Genomic DNA, 6,225 nt, shown 5'->3' with positions numbered 1-6,225 from the left:
TTTGTTTTAATTAAATGAATTTAATTTAATTTGAATGAAAAATCTGGATGAAACTCTGTGGTGGCAGCTGCTCTCTGAGGAGCAGACTCATAAAAATAATGTGGTGAGAAAATTACTCTGATTCCAGCGTAAAATGACCCAAACTTGAAATAACACTGACACCCTGTGGAGATGTTTGGAGGAACCTTCTCCAGGTCTTGCTGATCCTTGCTTCTGATACTATAGGCCAGTGATTAGATTTGTTCATGTCATCATTTAGAGAAACTTTTTTTTTTCCAATGAAGGCTTTGTTGTCTTCAAGATCAGATTAGAAAATAAAAATTCTTTGTATCTTTTCTATTGGAAGTATTTTTTTTCATTCTGTAGCTAAACCACAAAAGCTCATTTACCAGAAAGTGCATGATGAGGAATATTCTACATGATCTGAAGGATGTGCCTGCAGTGGGTTGAGTTTCCTGAAGGACTTTCTTCTGCACAGCTGGAAGCATTGGAGGGAACTGCTCCATGCTGAGGTGAAGTCAGGATACTAATCATTTCCTTTCCAGTCTGGATTCCTGTTTAAAAATTCAAGAGCTGAAAGGTTTAATGGTAAATGTGTGTTTTGAATATGCAGAGCAGCAGCTTGGTGTTTGTTCTTGCTGTGAGTCACTCAGAGGATGGTCTGGCCCTTTGGAGAGTGTCCTGGATGCCTTACTGTGCTTGTGTTCTGGATTGACTCTGGGCAGAGAGCATCCCAGTTAAAAAGGGGTCTGTTTCCCTTTTCACTCCAGTTTGAGCATAGGATCCCCTTCACGTGCAGGATTGAAGATCAGAAAGAAGAGGGTGGTTATTGAGGAGGCTCCTGGTGAGGTGAGTGCAGCCAGGCACTGCAGAATGGCAGTGTGGGAACTGTCCCATTCCTCACGTGCTGGCTGAAACACCTGAGTGCTGGAAATGCATTATTCACCTTGAGAGTTGCATGGTGTAATTAATTCCCTCCACGGGTGATAGGATGTTTAATTCTCGGATGTTTTCATTGTCTGTAGAAAGGGAAACTGAGACAAACTGGGCTGAGCAGAGCCAGAATGTGCAGTAGAAATTAATTGTCATATAAACTCAGTTTGCTGGAGCTAGAGTTGTTGATCTCTGTGGGTGAGCAAGATTGGATATGGTTAGTCTTACAGTTCAGCAATCATTTTCCCACGGAAGGAATGATGCTGATTGATCAGCCTCAGTGCTAGACCCCCACTCCATCCTAGAGGAAGTCCAAGCTCCTGTATATCAATGACCATAAAGATACCATCTCCCATCTCAAAATCCCAGCTATTTCAGGGCTGTGGCCAGACTCTGGTATGGTTTTACTTCACAAAGCAGCCATGTCACCCCTCCCTCGAGCTCTGTGTTTTCATCCTGCTGAGATCAGTGATCAGAGCTGCTGCCCAGGGAGCACTGAGCTGGCCAAGCAGTCCCCTTGTTTGCAGGCTTGAGCCCCTACCAGTGAACAAGGAAGGGATTTCTGCACAGACCCAGTGTGTGCATTCATAAAAACCTTGCAGATTAAATCTATTTATAGACACTTAAAAAATTGTTATGGACAGATCAAGCTTGCAAGACAGGAGATGTTCATGGAAAGAGAATTAGACTCGACATGTGAATAGTTTAGCCCCAAAAAGACTGGGCTTGCTCTCTCCTTGTCCTCACCCCACTGAGACCTCTCCTGGTTGTGCTCCAGATGCAATACTCACAGCTTTGCCAGCTGTGGGTGGCGTCACACCAGCTGCCCCTCTGCCAAACCAGCTTTGGCCCTGCAGACTGCTGAGCACAGAGGGGCATTTCCTCTCAGTTGTCTCCGGAATTTACTGCCACTGGACACCACTACAACCTTCTACATAAAAGAGAAATTCACCCTGCATTCTTCAGCAGTTGCCTACAGCCCTGAAGGGAAACCATCAAGGGGATTATCTATAAGGAAGTGTCAGCTGGTAGCCATAGAGGACACTCAGCATCAATTGCTCCTGTAAGGTTGGGTAAATTTGAGTGATGTCTTGAATCACCAGGAGAGGAATTAGAAGCGTTTTTCATGAAAACAGTTCTCATTCTGTAGCTGTTTGTGTAAGTAGCCAAGTTTGGGCCAAGGTTAAATGACTTAAAAGTTCTCCAGATCAGTTCTCAAGGCTGCGTTTAGGATTCTTGCTGTGACCCCTCTCTTTCACAAGGCTCACATGAAGAAGGAAGGACTTTCATACCAGGAATCTGATAAAGGTCACACAGATTAAAAAAAAAATCCCCATGATCCGGTGACAGCCTGAGAAAGTGACAGGAAGAACCATAAGAATCTCTGCACAACTTGGTTTGCTCTAAAGTCAGCTAGTTGTGACTTAAATAACTTGAATTATTTTGGGCTAATACACACGTTCAGGAGAAGGTGCACAACAGCCTGGCTAGTGTGTTGTCACAGCACAGTGACTTGTTTCAACCTCTCAGTTGAACAGAGCTTGATTTGTTGTGAGAAGCTTGAGAATTGGTTTAATCCAGTATTTCCAATACATCTATTCTTTTAGAGACTAAGGTAAAATCTTGGCACTGTAGGTACTGCCCCTTTTCCTTGGCACCATCTGTTTGTTTTCCAGCAGCCTCTCTTCTCCCCTTCTTTTCCCCAGGCTGTGATGAACCCTAATATTTTAGAGAAGGGTCAGAACAATGCCCACTGCTTTTATTCATAGTATCACAGAATGGTTTCAGTTGGAAAAGGACCTAAAGGATCATCTAGTTCCAGCCCCTTTGCCATAGGCAGAGATTCTACCTTCCAAAAGTTGATTTTGGGCACTGATGCTTCATGAAATTGCCAAACTAGACTTGCAATTTAACTTAAAATGACTCTGAATTTTAAAAAGAGGTTTTTAAAATTTATTATTTTATCCAATTTTGATCCATTTAAAATGGTCACTCCAGTGCCCTTGACAGGTTTCCAGTGTGTGTAGCTCTGATGAGATGTTAATGATCCCCAAATTCTGGGGAATTGGCACACCCTGGCACAGTCTCTGGTGAAAGCATGCAGAGGGTAGTAGCTGTCCTTCATGGGACCCCAACAAATATCTGGGTTTTGTTAAACTGCTCTTGGCTTTCTTATCCTAAGGGACCAGGAGTCTTCCCCCTCTCCACAAGGAGATTTGGTCTACAGTGAGCTGGTAGCTGCTCCACCAGGGAATGAAGTTGGGATTATAAACTCTCATGCAGGAAAACAGGCAGGAGCAGGCACAGGGCCATCAAGGGTACACAGAGGTGCTGATGAGGAGGCAAGGAGAATAAAATCAGCTTGTGCAATGCAAATGTGCATTGCTATTCCCTTATAGCCTTTGTGCTCAGGTGGGGAGGTGATGTCTTTGTGCTGCTGTCAATTAGACTGAGAATAAACACTGTTTAATTTGCGGTGACATTTAAAAGCAATTAAGGAAGTTTAAATGTTAAATATGTGTTTTTGTCTTTCCAGTTAAACACACTTTTGGAGGAAAAAAATATCCCAAATATTTAATTACACACTTACAACTGTATAAATAAGCCTGACAGTGCTATAAAAAGATTTTTAATCCCTTGCATAACTGCTTTAACTTCATATTAAGGGTGTGGTGCTCCATTAAAATACTGACACATGTAGGTTCTTATTGTAACTCCTGTATCCAGCATTGTCTGGGAGTACCTGGGGTTTGCATTTCCTAATCTGCTCCAGGCAAAATCATCCAGGTAGCTCAAAGCACCTACACAAACTAACCCTGTTGATTTTTCCCTGAAGCAGATTAAGGAGTCATGAGGCAGAACTTCTCAGCTGCAGACATTTGGTGCCAGTGACTTCATGTGCTGTGGTGATCAGCAGCTGGAGGGTGTAGTATCTCAGGCTGGATCTGCAACGGGGAGTCTGTTGCTGTCCTCCCCTCTGGACAGGCCCAGGAGAGAGGAGCCAGCCCTGCCTGGCCTGTCTGCTCCTCAGGTGCCACCAAGCCTGCTGTCAGCTGATTATTAGGCCACCTGGCCTGAGTCATCACACACCACACTCAGGGTTTTGTGCTCAGGAGACTCCCGAGGGTTTACACATTGTCCAAACCTGCATTCCATCCATCTAACCCCAGCGCTAAGGACCTGGCCTTTCTGACCATACACTGAGGGAACCCTTTGCCACTCTGCAGTCACAGTGAAAGCTTTCTTGTGGCACCTTTCCACTGAACAATGGCCTCATGGCCCTTCCTTTTCCCTTCAGGTCACACTGCAGGGGAGGCGTGGGAGGGTAGGCACTAAGCTATGTTACCCACCACACTGGTGTCAGAAGTCTTTGTGCACATTAAGTGCTCTTCAGCTCACCTGCCCTGTCCTTCCCAGGTCTCTGTCTCATCTCTCTTATGTTCTTTCACCATTCCCATTTCACAGTATCTAAGATCTCCATGGGTAAGTCAAGGCAACAATACCTGTTTGTCTCTCCACTGCCTGGCAGGGAAGAAGAGAGTTAGGGGTGGCACCTTTTCAGCTGAAGAGTTTCCATCCAAGAGTCAGTGCTTGATACCTGACCTCATCACCACCCTGCCTTAAATTATTTCTGTACCTTCAGCTTATTGACACGTGGGTTTATTTTATATGGGTATCTTCTGCAAAGCAATGATTAATGTGCTTTGCTAGGTCTAAGTGGCATCCTTGACTCAAGAATTTCTTCTGTATTGTATAAAACTGTTTTCAGCCTGTTGCCAGGATCACACAGCTCTGAATAGGAAGATCTGTGCAGCATCTGGTGACAGTGTATATGTTGATTTAAAGCTTTCTTCTCTAGCATGCAGAGGTTTTCCTGGAGCAGCTAGAATTATTTAACAGCCTTTATGGCTTCCTTACCACACCAGCCTCAGCTTTTGAGACAGCCCTTTAACTGCTGCTCTTCCCCAGCCAGACCTTGTTCTCCAGCCTGAGACAGTCCTTATTCCCACGATCTGCAGAATTTTGTAGGCAGCCCCAGCTCCATCAGCTCTTTCTCTTGATCTTCCTGGGGTCTGCTGCACCCTTGGCAAGGGATAACAGAGCTCTTCTGCCTGTCACCTTTGGAAGATGATGGCTCTCCATGACTACCCTGCGTCCTGCTGGTCCCCTGGCCATCCAACATCCCCAGCTCCATGGCTTGTCTGTAACCTGATGCACTTGGCCACTTCTTAGCTCTTAATGTTTCTGTAGCTGTAGACAATTGCTCAGCACTTAAATATTAACTTACTACTTAATAATGAAAGCCAAGATTGTAGTTAGGTTTAAAACTTTAATTGGATGAGGAGCTGTCAGAGGAGCAGTCCATAACAATGAAACTGTGCTATTTATATGTACATATATTTGTTTGTTTGTTTATTTAAGTATCTTTCCTTCAATAGCGTTGCACAAAAGAAGCAGCCCGTGTGTGGATGTCTGTGAAGATGTTTGCTGGTGGCACTTGGAACCTTGCAGTAGGAAGACAAAGCACTAGGTATGATTTTTTGTTTTTCAAAGGAGTTTTAAAAAGTGTTAAAAGTTTACATTCCTGGAAATGGAGGAGGGAAAGGGAAACTCTTAAAGTAGCCCGAGATATTGCAGTCAACTATGTTGGACTCAATGATCTCAGAGGTCTTTTCCAACCCAAATGATTCTGTGAAAAGGAGCGAAAAAAGATCAGGAACAGCAAGTGGAGCAGAAACAATGGAGAAAATGTTCTGGATAGTGGGGAGCCGTGGAGGAAGGGGCTGCACAGGCTGTAGCTGCGGTGGATGTGTGCAGGACTGGACTATCTGTCAGCCCCTGCTCTGTGCTGTTCTCGCCGTGGTGTTGCTGAGAGCACATTGGGCGCTGCTGGGTGGTGCTCCTGCTGAGGCAGGCTGGCATCGCACCAACTGCGGTTCCCTGCCAAACTTCCAGCGCTCCCTGCGAAATTCAATTGACACTGGAGCGTTATTTTATATTGGGAGTGTGTGAACGTAAGGGAAAATTTAAATTAATATGTCATTTGGAGTAGCACGGGGAGAGATAAAATCCTATTGATGTTCTGGTTGAATAGCATCCAATTTATTGGTGCTAGATTATAAAAGGAGGTGTACTGCTTCGGACTGCATATAGTCATAATACGTAGTATAATAGGACTATATGGTATTATTATACTGTTTTAGAGGGTTGTAATTCTAAATTTTAATTCCGTAATTCCAAAGTCAGAGGAGCCAAGTGCCTCTGACTGTGGTGTGTGCTGTCACAGGACCT

This window comes from Lichenostomus cassidix, chromosome 8, assembly GCF_008360975.1.
Source record: "Lichenostomus cassidix isolate B80296 chromosome 8, HeHo_3.0, whole genome shotgun sequence".
In the NCBI taxonomy this organism is placed as follows: Eukaryota; Metazoa; Chordata; class Aves; order Passeriformes; family Meliphagidae; genus Lichenostomus; species Lichenostomus cassidix.
The sequence above is the reverse complement of the archived record's forward strand: the minus strand, read 5'-3'. Positions refer to the sequence as shown.